The sequence below is a fragment of the Aythya fuligula genome, chromosome 10 (assembly GCF_009819795.1).
Source record: "Aythya fuligula isolate bAytFul2 chromosome 10, bAytFul2.pri, whole genome shotgun sequence".
NCBI lineage: Eukaryota > Metazoa > Chordata > Aves > Anseriformes > Anatidae > Aythya > Aythya fuligula.
The window spans coordinates 96,608-118,073 of NC_045568.1; the positions used below are offsets into that span (position 1 = coordinate 96,608).

Below are 21,466 nucleotides of genomic sequence, written 5' to 3' on the forward strand. Positions count from 1 at the left end.
CCCTGCCTCAGCTTAACCCCGTTCCCGCGGGTCCTGTCACTAGTGTTAATGGAGAAAAGGTCTCCTGCCTCTTGACAACCCCTTACGAGGAAGTTGTAGACTGCGATGAGGTCTCCCCTCAGCCTCCTCTTCTCCAGGCTGAACAGGCCCAGTGACCTCAGCCGTTCCTCGTACGTCTTCCCCTCAAGGCCTTTCACCATCTTCGTAGCCCTCCTCTGGACACTTTCCAACAGTTTCATGTCCTTTTTATACTGTGGTGCCCAGAACTGCACACAGTACTCGAGGTGAGGCCGCACCAGCGCAGAGTAGAGCGGGACAATCACCTCCCTTGACCTACTAGCGATGCCGTGCTTGATGCACCCCAGGATACGATTGGCCCTCCTGGCTGCCAGGGCACACTGCTGGCTCATATTCAACTTGCTGTCTACCACGACCCCCAGATCCCTCTCTTCTAGGCTGCTCTCCAGCGTCTCATCGCCCAGTCTGTACGTGCAGCCAGGGTTTCCCCGTCCCAGGTGCAGGACCCGGCACTTGCTCTTATTGAACTTCATGCGGTTGGTGATCGCCCAGCTCTCCAACCTGTCCAGATCCCTCTGTAAGGCCTTTACGCCCTCACTTGAGTCCACAACTCCTCCAAGTTTGGTGTCATCAGCAAACTTGCTCAAAATACCCTCTATTCCTACATCCAGATCATTTATAAAAATATTGAAAAGTACCGGCCCTAAAATGGAGCCTTGAGGGACCCCACTGGTGACCGCCCGCCAGCCTGACGCAGCTCCATTTACCATAACCCTTTGGGCCCTGCCCGTTAGCCAATTGCTCACCCATCGTATGATGTTTTTATTTAGCTCTATGGTGGACATTTTGTCCAGTAGGATCCTATGGGAAACCGTGTCAAAAGCCTTGCTGAAGTCCAAAAAAATCACATCAGCTGGTTTCCCTTGGTCCACCATACGGGTGATCTTATCATAAAAGGAAATCAGGTTAGTTAGGCAGGACCTACCCTTCACAAACCCATGCTGGCTGGGACCAATAACTGCTTTGTCCCCCAGGTGCGCCTCAATGAGTCCAAGAACCAACTTCTCCATGATTTTACCAGGCACTGACGTGAGACTGACAGGCCTGTAATTGCTAGGGTCTTCTTTCTGACCCTTCTTGAAAATTGGCACAACATTTGCCAGCTTCCAGTCTACTGGGACCTCTCCAAATTCCCAGGATCGTTGAAAAATAATTGATAGAGGTTCCGCAATGACATCCGCCAGCTCTTTCAGCACCCGGGGATGAATCCCATCCGGACCCATGGACTTGTAGGGATCCAGGTGGAGTAGCAAATCCCGCACACGTTCAGGGTCAGTTGGGAGTTTGTCATCCCCACCGTCCCGGTCCTCCAGCTCAGGGCACCCTGGGTCCCGAAGCCCATCATCGGCATTGAAGACAGAGGCAAAGAAGGCGTTAAGCGTCTCTGCTTTGCCTACGTCATCGTCTGTGAGGAGACCTTCCCTATCAAGGAGCGGCCCTATGTTTTCTTTAGTTCTCCTTTTTCCATTTACATATCTAAAAAAACCCTTTTTATTTTCTCTCACAGACACAGCCAGCTTCAACTCTAGCTGTGCTTTGGCCACTCGAACTTTCTCCCTACAAACACGAACAGCATCCCTGTATTCTTTCCATGACGCCTGGCCCTCCTTCCAGTAGCGAAACACTCTCTGTTTCCGCCTAATCTCCATTAGAATGTTCCTGGTCAGCCACGCCGGCCTCCTGCCCCGCCTGCCTGACTTGCGATATTTTGGAATTGCCTTATCTTGTGCTTCTAGGAGGCATCGCTTAAAGAGTGACCAGCACTGGTGGACATCGAGGCCTTCAAGAGCAGTTTCCCAGGGGACCTTGCTGACTAGTTCCCTGAGCAGCCTGAAGTCCACTTTCCCCATATCTAGGGATGAGGTTTTGGTGGCACTTTTCCTTCTGTCACCATAAATTTTGAACTCAACCACTTCATGGTCGCTATGACCGAGGCGGCCACCAATCACCACATCTCCCACCAGACCCTCTCTGTTTTCTAGCAACAGGTCTAGGAGGGCACCTTTCCTAGTTGGCTCCGTTAGCACCTGTACCAAGAAGTTATCATCTAGGTGCTTCATGAACCTCCTGGACTTGCTCGTGTCAGCCGTGTGGCACTCCCAGTTAACGTCCGGCAAGTTGAAGTCCCCCATAAGGACAAGGGGAGTTAATCTCGAGGCCTCTCTTAGTTCTGTAAAGAATAATTTATCGGCGCTATCGTCCTGGCCAGGCGGTCTGTAATAGACTCCCACAACGACATCCCCTTTATTCGTTCGTCCCTTGATCCTTACCCAGAGGCTCTCAACTTTGCCATCGCCGACCTGAAGTTCCACACAGTCCAGCCCCTGCTTCACATACATCGCCACCCCACCACCTCGCCTACCCTGCCTGTCCCTCCTGAAGAGCCTGTAACCATCTATCGCAACACCCCAGTCACAGGACTCATCCCACCAGGTTTCGCTTATGCCGATGATGTCATAGTTGCGGGACTGGGCCAGGACTTCTAGCTCATCTATTTTATTCCTCATACTGCGTGCGTTTGTGTAAAAGCACTTCAGGTGCGTCTCCTTACACTCAGCACCTTGTGGATCTGACCAAAGGACCCCACTGGCACACAGCCCCTCTGATTCTAGCATACCATCCCTTAGGTCTTCACCGGCTCGCCTGGTTTTAGCCCCTTCCCCCTTCGACTCTAGTTTAAAGCCCTATCTATCAGCCCTGCCAACTCCTGACCTAAGATCCTTACCCCTCTCCGAGAGAGGCGCATCCCATCCGGTGCCATCAGGCCCGGTGTAGCATAGACCTTCCCATGATCAAAGAAACCGAAATTCTGCCGGTCACACCAGTCTCGAAGCCACGAGTTTATGCGAACAGTACGTCTTTCAGCTTCGATCCCCCCTATCGGAAGGACAGAGGCAAACACCACCTGCGCCCCTGATCCTCTAAGTAGTCGCCCCAAATCCCTAAAGTCTCTTTTGATCGCCTTCGGACTTCTCGTTGCTACTTCATCGCTACCAGTCTGAAAGACCAGTAGCGGGTAGTAGTCAGTGGGCCGTACCAGGCGCTTGACTTTCTTGGCAAAGTCTCTCACCCGAGCCCCAGGGAGGCAACAGACTTCTCTGCGGGTTGGGTCCGGTCGGCATATCGGTCCCTCTGTCCCTTTCAGGAGGGAGCCCCCCATAACAATAGCCCTTCTTTCTTTTTTGAAGGATGATGTGGCAATGCGACGTGTAGGTCGCCTTGTCTTAGGCGCCCCCTCCAACTGGGACGGGTGTTTGTCTACTTTGTCATTTAGATTGTCTTGCTCTAGTCCTTCATATCGATTATTTAAGGGTAGATGAGAAGGTGAGGTGGGCAGAGAGAGGGCTCGCCTACCACCCCGAATAGGCACCTGCCTCCATTCCCCCCCTTGATCTAGGTCTCCTCCCGCTGCCTGGCTGGAGGAGTGAACCTCCGTCTTCTGCGTAACAGGAGACGCCTGTGCCGTGGCAGTCTCGTGAACCTGCCTCAGAGAGGGTAGAGCGCACCTCCACCAGTCAATTTCCCTCTCTGATTCCCTGATGCTCCTGAGCCTGTTCACCTCCTCCCGGAGCTCCGCTACCTGGCCGAGCAGTTCTTCAACCTGGGCACATCTCCCACAGGCATACCCACCACTGCTGTCAGAGACCGACAGAAGGCTGGGGCACACTCTGCAGCCCAGGACCTGGACGGCTGCGTGTTTCCCCGAGCCCTCCGTCTGAGTAGCCACACTGGTGACCGTGGCTGGAGATGCCTCACGAGATGCGGAGGCCACGGTTTTCTGCCTGGTCGATACCATGGTCAGGTTCTACGCAAGCAGGTTACAAGCACCGAAGGGAGAGGCAGCTGCAACAGAGCGACGATGGGCCCCCCGCTCGCCCTGCCCGCGCAAACTGCCGCGCCCTTCGACGTGCCACGCCCTGTTTGCCCGTTTCCTTCAGGTTGTCAGCATAACAGATAAGCAATATTGCAGAACAAGATAAATTGTTCTTTTTTCATTCTTTAAAGAGAAAAATCAAAAAGATTATCAACTGTCTCTATGAATCGCCCAAGAATAAAACAAATGGAACTATGCCATCAAAGTTCTGAATAATTACAATACATTCAAATTGGAGAAATTAAGCCACAGAGAAGAGGCTAAAAGACTTCATCTTACAGCACCAACATCAAAGTTTCCTGTGCTGAGGTGGAAAGTCCATGCCTGTTTACTTGCCTGCTTCCAGCAGTCATGTTCCCAAAAGAAACAATTATTGTTGTATTAAACCACCGTAGTTGAACAAACCATTATTACCCTATATTACTGTGTACCTTTTTGATGTTCCAGAAAGTATACACATCAGAAACCTGGATTCCAGTATACACTAGTGATCAGAGCTATACGCATAAACCCAGACATACTAGGATTACTAATACAGAGAACAAAGCAAGATCTACAAATGAAAGAAGAAAGATGGCACCTGACAAAAGCATTAGGAAATGCTTTAGACAACATGCCTGGAATAGAAGAACTCTGGTGGAACTAAACAAGTGCTATAAAGAACAGTAAATTATAAAATGGAAAAGCAAAACTTGACAAAGACAGAGAAACAAAAATAAGATGCACACTTACTTATTCAAGTGTTTCCAAGCTGCAGGGAGGCCAGACATTTCTCCCTTCAATGCATATTTCTTTGTTCCCATGCAATAGTGTTCCATGTATTCTGCCCAATGTAGTTGTCGAAAATCAAAATTAAAAGTCTGCATAAAATAAAAGCTTTCACTATTAATTGCCAAGGAAGTCAATCATTTCTGATAGATGTAAAAAACTAACTACCCTTCTAAGAAAATAACTACCCTTCTATCAGATTAATTTCATTGCAATGACAAATATTTTTGTCCTTAATCATAAGAATGATTCACATTTAGATCCATCTATGACCCAACCACCAGCTTCTCATACAATCAATCTCCTGCAAATTTCAACCATTCCATGCCTTATTTTTCCTCTTCAGTAATATTCTTCCCTCAGCTTCCAAGTGCACTAGTTTCACATTTCATCTCTCCGTAAAGAACTCCACTCTAGAAGTAATGATTTTCTATTGTTTTCATCCAGCCAGGAAATAATTCTCACATGCTATAGAATAAGCACACTGCTCTGTACCATGTTCACTGATAGAGATGCAGTTCTTTTAACTGTGCTTATAGTTGTACCACTATGTTTTAAAAAGAGTCATAAGAATATCTACTGCGGAAGTTACTATGGTAACTTCACAACTTCAGTTTCTCACTGATGCCCATTACCTCCATCTCAAATGATACTATAGTATTGCAGCCAGTTAAGTCCCAGTAGAGACAATAAAACCTCTAGCTCACAGTTTCTGAACAAAGTACTTAAACATTGCTCTGTTAGAACCTGTCTAATTGGACTGTTCTATGAAATTGCAAGCTAATACAACAGTTTGTTTACTGTTTCTGCAAGTTTCACTCCTCTGTTGTTCCCAATCCCTCCTGGGTTACATGTTCCCACTAAATTTCTAGCAGTGCTCAGAGTGATCAGCTTTGACATGTTAAAAGAGCAGTAAAAAATAATTCACTGAGCAGAGATGGGAAATCTGATGCTTAACTACTAAAAATACTGTATTTAATGACATTTGAACAAGCTGATAGTGAAATGTCACCGAACAGGGCAAGTCAGAAATTGACTACAGCTTATGCTATAAAATGTAGTTAGCAACAATAAATACACAGTTCTACTGTGTTTCAGAAAATAACATACCTAATTCTGGAAAAACTATCAAAATCTGGGAGGGGAGTGGATGGAACAATGGGAAGAATAAGATATTTCTTCAGAGAAGTTTCATTCACTCTTACTCAGGTCCTCTGTTCAACAATAGTTTTTTATACTTTTCAGTGAAAGTATACTGTTTACTTATTTTTGGTTTGTGAGACAGAGACTATGTCAAGGGTGCTTCATGTTAAGTTTTAAGAAGCTTTAACTGAAGTGATCTCTTTATACCTCCCTGCCCTCATCAGCTCTACCTCCTCTGTAGCTTTCTAAGAAGCAGTAGCAGAAAATGAATTGCTGGAGAAACACGCGAGTTACAGCTTCAATGTTTCATGCTACTTTCTGTTACAGAATCACAGAATGGTTGAGGTTGGAAGGGACTTCTGAAGATCAGCTAGTCCAACCCCCCTGCCAAGCAGGATCACCTAAAGCACATTGTGCAGGATGGCATCCAAGTGGGTTTTGAGTATCTCCAGAGAAGGAGACTCTACAACCTCTCTGGGCAACCTGTTCCACTGCTCTGTCACCCTCACAATAAAGAAGTGCCCTGTCATATTCAGGTGGTACTCCCTGTGCTTGTTCTTCCAGAGTAATTGGAAAGACCTGCTGGGTGTATATTTTCAATGGCTTTAAGATTTTAAATGTACTGATCTGCTTTTGAGAAGAGATGGTTCTGCTGTGATAAGTCCTGTGCAAAGTTACAGGCAAGAACTATGCCTTATATTAGACAATTAATAAGCTTTGCTATGCAACTAAGTACATATAGCAAGCTACTGACAACACTGCCAAACTTGTACAGGGAGAATTATCACCACTATTTATATAGAGGCACTATACTACAAAAGTCTACTTAAGTAGTTAAAAATATTAAATCCTCATTATGTCATTCGATTCTTATTGTACTTATTCCATCTACAAAGTCCGGAAGAATTACATGCATTACTTCTTCCTTCATTTTCCTGAACTCTTACGCAGAGAATTGTTAATTTCAACAATGTTTTACTAGATGCAAAAGCAATGAAAACTCCATCTCACTAAAAGCTTTATCTGCTTCCACGAGTACAGTGTACCAGAACAATTTCATATTGCATAAAGATTTCAATAGGTTACGTTTCCAAAAAAGTCCAAACCCTTCAACAGAAGGGACCTTAGTGTTTTTTTTGTTGTTGTTTGTTTTTGTTTTGTTTTGCTTTGCTTTTGTTTTTGTTTGTTTGTTTTTGTTTTTTAATAATAATGAGCATAATCCTCTAGTTCTAAAGGGTTATAAAACCAGATTCCAGACCTCAGTTACTACCCATAGATGGAATCCATTGCTGTAAGCTATTTACAGCTGATGTGCACATATGCAAATTTCAGATCCAGTTATATAATATATTTTAAAAAATGGAAAACCTTACCTTAGGATTAAATTTGATCATGGCTTGGGGCAGAAAGGAGATTTTGAGTATTTTATTTCATTACTGTGTCCTTGATGTATATGAAATGTAGGTGTTAACAAATATAAGTGTAGTATTTGAATGTAGCCTGAACTGTTTTTGCTTTTTGTCAATGTTTAGTTTCATTTTTGACTTGGAAGAAACTCTTTTTGTATATATGGCCCATGTAACCTTAGTCTTGTCTGAGATGCAAAGAAATTGCTACTTTCTTTGCATCATGTGGCTTCTTTGATTGCACTGGAATTGCACCAGAGATTGTCTAAAATTTAGGGAGTGTTTTGTTTTCTTACAGTGGGCCGCTGAACTTATGGAAAATTTAAACTACTTCCAGTCTGGAAGCCAGCAAAATTATTAACCCATATGGTAACATTCAGATTGAGATCACCGACATGATCTCATCCTGCATGTAACTTTTGATGTTTGCATGTTAGCAAGAAAGCTGGGGAGTGGAAGAATAGGTTTCTTAGGTTCCTCATCAGAAAAAGTTGTGTTTTTTGTTTGTTTGTTTGTTTTTGTTTTGTTTTGTTTTGTTGTTTTGTATTGTTTTGTTTTGTTTTTGTTTTTCTCTTGCTGAGGATTTCTCAGGGGAGAACCGTTCACCTTTTCTGGTAAAGGACATGAGCCACAAAAGCCTAATGTGAATAAAGAAAAGCCTGTTCAGAATCCATCAGCTCATCATTATATCCCTTGGCACAACTTGTCCCTGATAATCAACCTAACATTCATCAGCCATGACACCTAGTTCCAAGAGTGTTTATTGTGTCTGATTAGTCAGAAGAAAGGGAATTTGTGAGTACAGGACAAAGACTAAATTCAAGTGCCTTGTTTTTCTATTCACATTCAACTGCTGTGCTGGCCAGGACTCTTACTTCGCATGTCAGTCACAACTTGGGTTCTCTTGTTGATGGCAAGATGAATGTGTCGGTGTGCCCTGGCCAAAAGGGCCAGCTGTCTCCTCAGGTGCATCAGGCATGGTGTAGCTAGCTGGTTGAGGGAAGGGATTTTCCCCATCTGCTGTGGTGCAGTCTCATCTCAAGCACTGTGTGTGGCTCTGTGTGCTACAATACAAGGGCATAAAACTATTAGTGTCCAAAGGAGGGCTATGAAAATGGTGAAGGGTTTGGAGGGCGAGATGTATGAGGAGTGGGTGAGGTCTGGGTTCGTTCAGCCCAGAGCAGAGCAGGCTGAGGGGAGACCTGATGGTGGCCTGCAGCTCCCTCGTGAGGAGAGCGGAGGAGGAGGCACTGAGCTCCGCTCTCTGGGGACACCGACAGGACCCGAGGGAATGGCATGGAGCTGGGACGGGGGGGTGTCAGGCTGGGTTTTAGGGAAAGGTTCTTCACAAGGGGGGTCAGTCACTGGAACAGGTTCCCCTGGGGCAGTTGGCATGGCACCGAGCCTGCCAGAGGTCAAGAAGCATTTGGACGATTTTGTCAGACATAGGGTTTGGTTTTGGGTTGGTTCTGTGTAGAGCCAGGGGTTGGACTTGGAGGTTCTTTTGGGCTCCTTCTAACTCAGGATATTCTATGATTCTAAGAGACAAGGGTAGGTTTATAGATCATGGCTACTTTTAAAAGACCTATTTGAACCCCTCAGCTTGGTAGCATGCTTCATGTTTAGAGCCTTATTTCTTGGAAGTCATAAATTAACCAGGATCAGTTGACAAGCAGGATAATAGTCGGTTGCTAACTGAAACAGCATCTTCCTTCCTGCTATATCATCTTCCCCTGATTTGAGACCACTTTGCTGATGGTTTAACCTCTTCTCTCATTCTTCAGCCACTTTTCCTAGCTATCATTGGGGTCATGTTAGTTCCAAGGGTTTTCCCTGTTAGTTGTCCCGAGATTTTAAGTCACAATTCCTCCATTCACAAAGCACAGTATCTGGTTTCTGTATTAGCTATTCATTGCTGCATTTGCAGTCTGAGCCATCATCTTGGTTCCTTGCCTCTCTTTAATACTATTTCTAGCATTAGAAACTTTGGAAATGTAAGGATTAGGTGGTATTTGTATCTGACTGTCCAGGCTCCCTTGACAGGGAGACATTGGATGTTTCTTGTGGGTTGTTCTTGTCAGTCATGAAAATCATAATTGAGGCCAATTAAGTATTGCATAACTGTATGCTATCCAGGTATTAAGGGCCTATCTAATATACCTAATATATTTAAACTGCTCTACTGTCGTCTTATCCCGTCTGTATTGGTGGTGCCCATCACCTGTGAAAGTGAAGTGCCCCAACCTGTCAGAGCTGTACTGGTTTTCAACTGAGTGGTGTCTGTTGTGGAGAAGAATCTGGTGCTTGAAGGAGAACTTCCTTCAGCTGGCACTTAGTACAGCTCCACTGTCCTCAGGCTGACATGCTAATCCTTGGTTTTAATGTCTGAAAAACTGCTAGAGCATAGCTGGTAGCTATTACAGATTAATCCTTTTCTCATCTGTTTTTTTTTCTTCAGTTAAATTTTACTTACATTATCTTTACTGGAACAGTGGTGAAACTGAGGCCATAGCATACCAATATCTGCTACCTCTGTTTCCTGTCCAGTGTGGATCAGACTAATTTGGTGTGTCCTCTGTGCTCCCTTTCCCACCCCTTAGCCTCCCCCCAAAAAAGTAAAGGTAGTTTAAAACCTGTTGGTGCTGTCTGCAAGTAATTAATGGTATCTCACTGAGATGAGCAGCAATGCATTTGTTAAGTGGCAACTCAAGCCATGTACCACTGTCGCTGAAATATTGGGAGACTTTGCAGAAAACTTTACAAAATGGTTCTCCAGCCATTTGGTAAAGAAATTGATAGCATTAGGACTGCCAGGAGGAGGTCCCATTGCAATACATTTAAACTTCAGCGGGTAACAAAAATAAATAATTTGAGTCCTTATTAACTTATTGCTATGGCTATAGGGTGGATGAAGTTCCAGGGTGTTATATCCAAATTAGTCCATCTGCTTCTAGAAAAGTCAGAGGGTGGATCACTACTGGTTAGTGGGCAACTTCTGAAGTTCTGTCCCTTTACTCCAAGCTCCTGAAGTCAGCACAAAGTGGGTCTGAATCCTATGCTCACCCTGGCACACTTGGATAAACCAAAGGCCTGAAACTTAGTTGCTGGACCATACCCTTGCTGCTCTTTAAGAGGCACAGTCTTCAGTATCATTAAGCACACCCCTCCTGCTGTTGTGGCTACATCATTTGTGCATGTTCCTGAACTAGTTCCAAAACCAGCTCAGAGCAGCGTGATGCTAATTGCTTAGAGGAGGCTACAATGCAGGCTTTTATCAGTCTCTTGGGTGGGCTGCAGCATTTGGGCCAGGAACTTCTCTTGTACTTCCAGTGACAGCCTCATACAGTTTGTCAAATTGCAGGAAGCTCAATTTACCTTTGTAGTTTTGTGTTTTCTTGTGCAGCAGTAGGAACAAGAGACTTAGATGCTAAATTCCAGAGGCATCCTGTTTCCCCATGTCTAGTGATGTGCTATAACCAAGTGAGCTCTTAGACATGCATCAGGCATAGTAACATTCAGAGGCTGGCAGAATGAGTGCAGGAAGGTATCACAGTCTGAAATGGTATTTCAGATTCTGCATGCATCTGTAGGTAATACAGAGGTGCTATAATCATTTGCTGCCTTTATCCTTTTTATGTCATAATAAGGAAAAGCCATGTGAAGGAACCACTAAAATGAAATTCCAGTGATGCTAAGTGCTGAGTCATCAGAGCCACAGCTTACAGCACAACTTCTCAATGTCATGTGACATTTCTCCAAAATGCCTCTTTGTTGAGGAGTAATTACTGCTAGTCCAGAAAGGGCTATCAATCCTTCTCTCCAACATTAATAGGATACAAGGGTGACAAGCTCCCTGTAGTCTTTCTTGCTCTGTTTGTGTCTTGTCCCAGGCAAAAACACCAGTGCTGGTGCTCTGGGCATTATAACAGCTTGTTTGGAAACATCTGCAAGTGGAATTAGGACCTGCAGAAAGATCACTCTCTTGCTCAAGTGGACAAGAAATACAAGTATTATAGAGACCAAGTGGAGAAAATTCATGTTTGCCCCTGTTTTTGGACAACCTCATAGAAATCCAATGCCTCCTTTCTTTATGAAGGAATTCTCGCTCTCCTTTTCGTCTGTTTTACTGTAGCCTAATACAAGGCATTAATTTGAAAAGAAATAGCTTGGAATGTTTTGGAAAACTGTTAAGACAACCTTTGAAAGGGATTTCACCCTTATGTGACTTCACTCTTATTTTCAGTGACTTCACTCTTATTTTCACTTGCACTTTTTCATTCCTATACTATAAATGACCATGGATACCTAGAAAGATCTTTGGGTCAGGCTGATGTTCTGTAGCAGTATTCAAAAGCAGAATTAATTTCCTCTTGTCTTTATTTCTCAAAGATTTACGTGCTTTACACTCGATGTTAGATACGCATAGATATGTGTAGATCTGAGTGGCTGTTCTTACAGATCCCGTTACTGTGGAATGTGCAGGGGCTCTGCCTAGTGCTTTTCTCCACATACAGGTCAAGGCTGACAAAGTGGGAGCAGTTCAGTCAGAAGAAAGTTCCCAGGCTGCCAACACAATGTTTTGTTCCTTACAACAGGAAAGCAGGACACAGTTCCCTAGGGTGCAGTGTCCAATATGCTTCATTATGGGAAACAGTTATCCATAATAAAACAGTATTTTGTTTAAATGAATCATTAGGACAAATAGTCTCATTTAAGTGACTAAACACCTCTTTTCATTTTGTTTATGGGGAGAGAGGTTTGGGCATGGTCTTTGTAGCTGTACAGGGAAAGACTCTTTAAAGGCTGCCTGTGTGGGATGCTACTGCTACATGGCTTGAGAGTATTGATGCTCTCAGATGAGTTCAGAGTCCCCATTGTGTTAGGCATTGTTTTAGTAGGGCTAGGAATTGAGATCTTGCTGCAGAGCAGATAGCAGTGTTGTGAGAACTGTTATGTCAGTCCCACTGCACAGACAGCAGTCCCAGAAGACTGAAGTTATTGAAGACTTATGATGACATAGGTAGAAAGAACTTGGGTTTTCTATAACTAAAATTCCCATTGAGATCTATGTAGATTCTGCTTGAAAGCTTTAATGCTTTAATTTGTTATCATAGCCCAAGGGTCTTTTGCCCATCCTCCCATCTGTTCCTTCATTACCCCTATCAGTAAGCCCACAAGTCTGTTGCTGAGCTAGAAACTGAATGCAGACCTGATGTAATTCCAGGATTAGGCATTAGTTTTGAAAAGTTAGTATCTGAGCACATGGTACTGTAATATTCATTCTTCAGTTGAAGCAATCATCAGTGACTGCTAATGATGATATAACATCTGTAGATGAATTGGGGAATTTTCTACCAAATGAAAAAAAAGTTGTTTGTTTTTTTTTCCTCTTTTTGTTTGTTTGTTTGTTTTTGTTTTGTCTTGTTTCATTTTGGTTTTGTTTGTTTGTTTGTTTTGTTTGGCTGTTTTTTTGTTTGTTTGTTTTTCTTTTTCCAGATTATTATAAGGGTGATTTTTAGGCCAAATTGAAAAAGTCATGTCATGATCATTTATAGACTTCCTAGGATCAATTTCTGGATTTTATTTCTTCAGAATCACATTTGGGTTATTCTGATGGTGCCCGCCCAGATACTCCTCGCTTAGACAAATGTGTTTATTTTGGTCTTAGGCTACTGATTCTTTGCTGCTGAAATTAATTGCAGCTGATCTGCCTTCTCTCTGAAACCATTTGCCTGCCTTTGCTGCATCACTCTAGTGGAGGAAATATGTAAACTTATGAGACTTGATTGTTTTATTATGCATCTGCAACATTTTTGTACTTACTGTTTATTTTTCTTTGCCCAACATGAGGAAAGAGCATGGAGTCCTTAATTCTTGCTTGATGGGAAAAGCTGCATTCCTTTCTTTTGGCTTCATGTACCTATTCTGCTTTGCATTTTTTTTGAGTACATCAACTAAGCAATCATTTTAAGATCCTTCCAGTTACCATAAAATTAAGCTATGTCTCTTTCCTAGCCCTCTTCTTTTGACTAGTGGTCCTGTAGCTTGTCATATGTTCATTCTAATCAGTTGAGAAATGGGTGGAGTAGAAGGCAGCAAGTGTGCTGAGTTTATGCCTCTCCTTTTGACAACTCCTTTGCTCTGCCTTCTGTGTCCTTTGACAAAACTAATGCTTAAAATACCACCTTCCAACCAACCAACAGTAAATAAAGACCAAAAGATATTGTTATTCTTCGCTACCTGAGTGTTTCAAGGAGGGGAGATTTCACAAAGTATTTCTACTTTGCTTCCCATGTGATTTTTTTTTCCCATGGTGAGTCTTGGATCAGCTGATACTGGGTAACTTTGAGCCCATAAAATACAGTCTGGTGAGCACAATGTACACTGTTCGACTTTCAGCTCATATTTTTGCCCTCCCCGCTGTAACACACACATCTTATTCTTTGCCAAGCAACGAACAGTTTGCACTTAAGATAAAAATAAGTGAAATTGCAATGGCAGAATGCCAAAACTTGCTGTTTCTGCTTTATTGTGTAATAACACAGTGCACAGTCATGTTCTGAAGTCTGATGGGAACAATGGTATAGCTCTGTGCAGGAGAAATTCATGTTGTTAAGTGATAAAGAAGAGAAAGAAATTGCTTATATAAACCCAGAACAAAATTAAAGGGGATGCAGATGCTTTTTTATCATAAGATCAAAGCATTTAAATGCTCAGTTAGAATAGCCTTTGTCATTCACTTAATACACTTACTCTCAGATTCATCCTCAATGTCACCTCTGCCTGCTGCTTTAAAGTGACTTATGAACTACAAGGTACCTTTTATTTAAAATGTTTCTGGAAAAATGACTGTCACTGAGCCTTTCAAAACCTACAGTTACTTCTAGCTGCACCTGGATTACCTTGGTAGCATCATTGCTGAAATGTAGAAAGCTGTGTGGTCAGAAGCTCCCCAAGGGTCCACATTTTTGATTGGAGACATTCAGGAGTCCTCTTAGCAGTGTTTCATGCATCCTGGGAATCTTAACTTGCAAAAATGGGAAACAATCTGCATGACAAAGCTGTTGCTCCATTCAGAGTGCTGGGCAGAGCTGTTACATGGTCGCAGTGGAGGTGCACCTTGTGCAGTAGTGTTGCTGCTAGTGCTCCCCTAGAAAATTGTCTCCTTCCATGTGGTAAGTGGACTTTGCTTTTCAATTGAGGCCTAAATTTAGTAAGTGAAGATGTGCAAAGGCCAGTCCCGAGGAAGCAACTGAATTTGGTGGAAGGAAGATTTCTATAAATGAGTGTTGCAACTGCATTTTAATCCCATTTTAAGTACGTGTGGATAGATACGCAGAAGGTCTGCATCCACCATGGAGTTTTGTGGAACCGCAAAAAAATAAAAATAAAATTGTAAAATCATCCACCTTCTGTCCAAAAGTGTCTAAGTGTCTTCAATTATTACTTCTGTATTTTATGGAAAAGAACAAATTACTTATTTCTCCCTGGAGAACTGGCACAAGCCTGCTGAGAAGTGATATTGAGTTTGTCAGGGTCTGGCCTCTGTCATAGAGCTGAAGGCTGTACTATACAGAGATGGGAAACTATCTTCAGACCTCTCCAAATAGCTGAGCTGGGTTCACAGAATAAGTTAGACTTAAAGGGATCTGGGGAGGTCTACAGAGCCTTCCTAACATGCTAGTTCAGGTTATTCAGGGGCATCAGTTTCACAGTCTTTCTGGGCTGTGGGATGATCACATCTTTGTTTTGGGTTATTTCTACCAGCCTTTAGTTTTTGGATCAAGTCACATATAAATTTCAAGGTTCAAACGTTTTTTGAAAAAAACTTGAGAGGATTGTCTGATAAGTTTTCAGCTGAAAATTAAAGTGTTTAAGAAATAATAGTGAAAAACAGCATATCTGTATGGGTGACCCATTCGGTGATAAACTGGAGCTGTTGATACAGCGGTGCACTAAGGGTTAAGAAGAAGGTTACTCAAGGGCATAGAGTGGTAACCTAAGGCAGAATAAGAGGGAGTGGGAACCAATAAGAAGAAGATGCTAGGCTCAAACGGGCCTATAGAGGGCTACATGTGATCAAAAGGAACGCACCAATCAGAAGTCTGTAGCCATGCTTGCTAGCCATGTGTAGCTGGGTGTGACCTGTAGCTGGGTCAGAAGCTGTATAGTATCTGGATTGGAACAATAAAAGATCTCTAGTTTTCGACTATCTGGAGTCCGTGTCCTCATTCCCTTCATATCTGAACAGAAAAAAATATGGCTTTGGTTTCTTCTCCCCCAACCAAAGCACTTTTCCAAGATTATCAAATTTTTTGACCAAACTAACAAAGTTAGAATTCTTCAGCAAAAGTTTAATCATTATATTAGAAAACACTCACTATAATCCTTTCCAGTGTTTGTAGTCATGAGAATTTTGCTATGTGAAGTAGCAGTAAATATTTTATCCTAGATGACAGAACCAAAGCACTGCCTTAAAACTCCACTGATTTACCAATCCACCTTTCAACATCTTTCTATTCAATAGGATATGTTCAGAAAAATTCTTTAGGGCATCTAGCAATTCCATGTGGTGATGTACTTTCTCAAGTTTGACTTCTAGCTTGTTTTTCTTTGAAGTTATACCTTTTATTTTTATACTTAAGTGTGACCACATTGCTGTCACTTAGAACTTCAGACACTTTCATGAGATTTCTACTCTTGATGACAAAGAGGCAACTGTCAAAGCATGACTTTGGGAAGTGTGGGTTTAATGAAGTTCTTTAGTCTGTCTGATATCCTACCGCTTTTTCACCTCTGGCTTTGTACATTAAGAAACTTCAGTGGTAATAGTGACAAAAGCAGTTATACCTTCTTTTGTAGAGATGAACCAGACCAGTCTTCCTGGCGTGCTCTCCCCTGGGTGTTACAGTAACTCTCACATGTGTCACTCGCCTGTCTGGTGGTACTCTCCTTGGGGGCTCCAGGGCCCCACCACACAGAGTGGCTTTTGTGCAGGGTGAGGAATAGACAGCTGCTCAGCTGGCAGCCAGCACAAGCAGTAGGTGTAGCGAGTGGCCTGGAGTTTGATACGAGAGTGATGTTGATGGTAAAGAGCAGCATTTCCTGCCCACATCCAGGGTAGCAAAAGTCAACCAATTCCTATCATGGAGAGGAAAAAAAGGTGGTCTTGAAAGATGTATTCTGATCTAGGACTTTCTCAAGGGAGAAACTTTCTGCTTGTTGGTTACAGTCGATGTCGCTAGTCTGTTAAAAAAGGTAAAGTGGTGGTCAGATGGGAAAGGCCAGGCTGTACCAAGAGTCATCAGACATCTCCATGGTCCCTGCACCTGTTCTTCTGTGCTCTGTAGGAACAGGGACAACAGGTACCCTAATGTGCCCCAACTCTAGGCAATCTTATAACAACTTCGATGTTAAAAAGGTGTTACTTGAGCACATACGCCAATTTTGAGGCTGAGACTTGTTTTTCAGCTAAGTTAAAAGCCTTGAAAGTAAGGATTGTAATAAAAAGAGTGGTACAATCTTGAAGCACAGCAGTGCTAGTGGCAGTTGCCGCTGTGGTGTGGTTTGGAAAAAGAACAGCTTGTGTTAATTACTCTTAAAGCCTGAGAAGATCAGTTTTCTGTGACAAAGGAATGGTGTCTAGTTTGATTTATTTATTTATTTATTTATTTTTGTGGATTTTTTATAAAATCCAAGCAAATAAAAGATGAGACACCATCATGATTTCATGGTTTAAAATCTCTGTGCTAGAAACAACCTAATTAAATTCCTGACATCATGTTTTGTTAGCAAACAGTAACCATGGATGTGGAAGAGTCTTGCATCTCATTACATTCAGCATAGGGTTTCAATACAAGAGCCATTGGCTATGGTGTGGAAGTATAAAAACAAAGGGGAAGTATGGAACACAGCCTTTTTTTCTTCCCATTGATCTAGAATGCAGTAGTGGAAGAATATCTAATTAATTAGCATGCTGTAATGTAGGGCAGTAGGCCATAGGGTTTCTCTAGTGAATTTAGTAAATGACAGCATTTTGTACAAGACAGGGGAGGCAGAATGTATCAAAATGGCTCAAACTTCAGGAAATAGTGTGCAGTCCTTGTGCGCTGTAGTTACAAAGGCAGGTACGTATTTTACACTGACTTCATATATGTACACACATCCATCTCGGGGAGGATGCAATCCAGCTGCATAAATCACATATTACACCTGTCATAATATGGTTTTAAAAAGCCAGATTTTTTGGATGTGTGGTGACAGCATTGCATGTTTAAGCAAGGGTGAATTAGCGTGCAGACAGCAAACGTGGGCAGAAGGAAACAGACTTTCTCATAAAGGAACTGATTGGAATTAATGCCACTCTTTAGTTAACAGATATACTAGTTAGTACTTTATTTCAATGCAAACAACAAGCAAATGAGGTTTGACATAAAACTGGTGTCTTCAAAGGAAGTAGGGTAGATTCAATGCAATTAGAACAGATTTTGCTTTGGACTTGTGAATAAATTGGTACAATGTGTCTGAAAGGCACTGTGCAGTGGATTTGCCTGCTCCAGTGGTTCATCTGAGACGGCTTATGCTTAGCCTTGCAAGTAATGGGATGCTGAGGACTGGCATGTGGACAGGAGTTGGCCCGTGTATGGGAGTCTTTGCTGAATTCCATCTGTAATACACTTTTAATGATAATGTGGATTTATTTAATGACTTAAAATGAAAATCCATCATTCATACGGGAAAAAATACAGTCCTAAAACCATAATAAAAGTACCCATCTAGGTAACAATGACTTAATGTGCACCGTTGGTTAAAAATGGGAGCTTTGCTTTAAAATCAGTGGCACAGCATTGGTTGTCTGTTTCTTGCCATTATTTGTAATGGTTCTGTGGGAACAGGATTATTTTTTTTTTTTCTCAGAAACTCCAGTAAGGTTCAGCCAGAGTCAAAGGAGTGCTGACCTTCTTCCTTAGGAATAGGTGAATGTAATGCAATGCAACTTTCTGTTAAGTTGCAAGCTCTCAATGCCTTTCTTTCAAGGAAAATTGGATGATCTGGGGATGGAGGAGATTGAAAATTCCCATGGCTTTTAATGGACTTGCGATCAGAGGCTGCTCTGTGGTTCCTTGCACACAGCTCAGTTTTCAAAAGACAGCATTTAGGTTTACATGTTGTGTAGGATTCCCTTGTGCATGGAGTCGGCACACACTTTATAAGCCAGTTCTTGCACTAGGAACTTGTGGAATGAGTTTTCAGAAATGGAATAAAAGCAATTGGGTGGAGGGGGCTGAATCGTTTATGCCTTTGATAGTGAAATATGTTAGGGGATAAAGGGGCCTGCATTGGAAGCTGCTATCAATCACAGTGTACTCTGCATATAATACTGCTCTGGAGACCTCTTGGATGTGGAACTTGATGCTATAAATCCATTCCTGAAACATATTTATTTCTTTGTTACATTTGCAGGAAACAGAGATTTCGTTGCATATTCTGCATTGAATTGCATATATGCATTGGTATAGCAATGCTATATATATGCTATATAGCAATGCTATATATATGCTATAGCAATGCATAAAATCCGTATTTATATTCTTGCTGTATATATTCCATGTGTTTGATCACCAGAATATTAATTTGTTATATATGGATTTCTTTTTTCCAAGCCCTTTTTTAATGACATATTTTAATGTCTCTGGAGAAAGTATGAAAACAAGTATTCAGTAATTATTTTGCTGGTTTATTGTATATCATATGCTTTAGGTCCTCTTGATGCCTGCAAAAGAACTTACTAGATCTAATAGAGGAAAGTATACTGTTAACCTAAAGCACTGATAAGCAAAATTTTTGCTGAAATTAATGGTGATTGCTTACTTGGGTGCTACCTTTTTATTAGCAAAAATCGTCAACTTATATGAGAAACAGAACTATATCAGAATGCCTTTCATCAACCAGCTGGAATAACTCTTCCTAATGGAGGTGACTTTTTCTTTCATATTCAATTCTTTACCTACAATTTTGTCCTCATCTGGAGAGAAGGTCCTGCTTTTACAAGGAAAGCTCCATTTTTATTGTACGTACAAAAAAGGGGGGAAATAAGAAATAGAAAACAAAGGTTTTCTCTAAATATGAGATGCTTAAGAATTCATGTCCAGCATTCAACTAAGATGCTGATACTTTGGGTTTTTTAAAATGAAATTAGATGACTATTTTCTTAAATTACTAAACATCAGTACCTTTTTTCAAGCATGAATGTTGTAGTAGAGAGCTTTGAGTCTAGTCCAGTTCTGCCTCTGTTGATATAGCATCTGTTATTCAGCGGGCAAGGAAGTGGATTGATAGCTGAGACCAGACTGGTTACTGCACGGAAGAACCACTCTCATTTAAATAAATAAATCAGATTCCAATGATTAGGCTAGTCAAGAAGCATTAAGGGCTAAATGCATCCTTCTCCAGTTGCTACCATAATTGAAAGAGGGTTATGGTCCTTAGTAGATCCTAGTTCTTTACAGCTTGTTTTTTTTCTGTGTATGAAATACTTTGCACTGGCTTTGTCTCTTAATACTTTTGTTTCTCTTTGTACTTTTACCTTCCTCTGGAGCTTTGCCCCTGCTCGCTACATGTTAGGTTTCATGTGGAATTCCCACTGATTTCATGTAGAATTCTGACCCTTATCTAAATTAGTGACACTGCCCTTTTCTGCAGGTGCTTCCTAACAGAGTGGCTCCCTCTGCATTGGGCAGGGGAGCTTCTGGAAGGCATGAAGTAAGCTAGTGGCTTCCTTAGTAACAAGCCTCTATTTGTATTATTTGACTTTTGAAGTATATAGCATCATGCAATCCTTACTCTTTGAGTAAGCTACTTGATTTCCCTTGGACTGTGCGGTAGCTTCTCACATGAGTAAATCTGGAAACTTCTTGCTTTTCCCAATTAAATTAATCTGTAGGCTGAGATATGCAGATAAGGGCAAACATTCACATTCTTCATCTCAGCTGCTCAGCGTGCTTTAGGAATAAGAACTCTCACAGAAGTAGTACAGATGAGGTGGGAAGGCTCCTTCTTAACTTGATGTCATGTTTCTCATGCTTTGCACTGGCTATCAGCCCTGGAAGATGATGCACTGCTGAGTATGAAAAGCCTTATTGGCCTCTTCCTCATTTACATCTTCAGTGAGATTTTAACACTCCTATTTCTCCGAGCAATCTTTTTATGATAACGGATATTTCCAAGGTATTTCTTGGATATTAGAGGGATCTCAGATGCTATCAGAGAAAATACATAACACTCTGTGGTGGCCTGGGCTTGTGATCTGAGACTGTTTTCTAGAGAGGAAAAATTCTGGTGTGTTGTACGTGATGCAATCTCTAAAAAAGTATAGTAGCTTGGGTCTCTGTCAGATGATACGAGTCAACAGGCTAAACAATTTTTGGTCTGAACCAAAATAATTGTCCTCACATTCTTGAAAGGAAATTATAGGTAATGATGAAAATGTGGAAGCCTCTTCAGCATTGCCTGAAGGATGTTTGAGGCCAAGCCTTACTCAGCCAGCCCTCCTGGATTTCTTCTAACTAGTGGCTGTCCTGACTTGCTGGGCTTTTCTTTTTCTTTTTTTTTTTTTTTTTCTTCTTCTTCAACAATTGTATTTCCTTCATAGATCTTCTGTTGGTTGATGGTCCAATAAATTTGGGGAAAAAAAAATGTTATGGCATAGCTAAGAGCTGTGCCTTTCAGGCATGTTTTTTTCTTTCCCTCAGAAAAAATAAAAAAAAAGTACAGCAGGTATTTTTAAACTGTGCATTTGAATAAGTCTGTCTGGTAAAGCAAAAAATATCCATGAAATAATGAAGCAGTGCAGGAATACTGCATGCTGACCATCAAAAAGGTCTGCACACATTTTTTCCATGTGGAGTGCATACAGCACAGGAAACAATTCATGGTATGGCAGCATACTTATTTGCATTGTGTTCACTACTTGGAGCAAATGAGAAGAGAAGGAAATGGAATCTCTAAAAACCAGAATGATAGGGTTTATGCTGGCAATTTTTCTATTAGTTTCATAGTGTTTGTCACTGTAACAGCATAAGAAATTTTTGAGTAAAATTACCAGAAACAATTTTCTATCCGTGATTTTAGTCTTTGTATGGCTATGAATATTTCATGCATGACTGTTTTTTACTATTAAAATCTATATTTAAAATTT

The 21,466-nt window shown here is 41.9% G+C and overlaps 1 protein-coding gene across 8 annotated transcripts in view; it reads right to left on the reverse strand.

Moving 5' to 3' along the window:
- The window catches only part of OVCH2 (ovochymase 2), a 60,274-nt gene that overhangs the window by 37,702 nt on the left and 1,106 nt on the right, over window positions 1-21,466 (reverse strand). For 6 of the 8 annotated variants that reach the window (XM_032194076.1, XM_032194077.1, XM_032194070.1 and 3 more), the window contains exon 2: window positions 4,685-4,812. The gene's annotated coding sequence lies outside the window, so the exon portion shown is untranslated. Of the gene's footprint in view, window positions 1-4,684; window positions 4,813-14,171; window positions 15,184-16,119; window positions 16,516-21,466 lie in introns of those variants that run through there. The other 2 variants (XM_032194071.1, XM_032194074.1) reach the window with 2 other exon arrangements.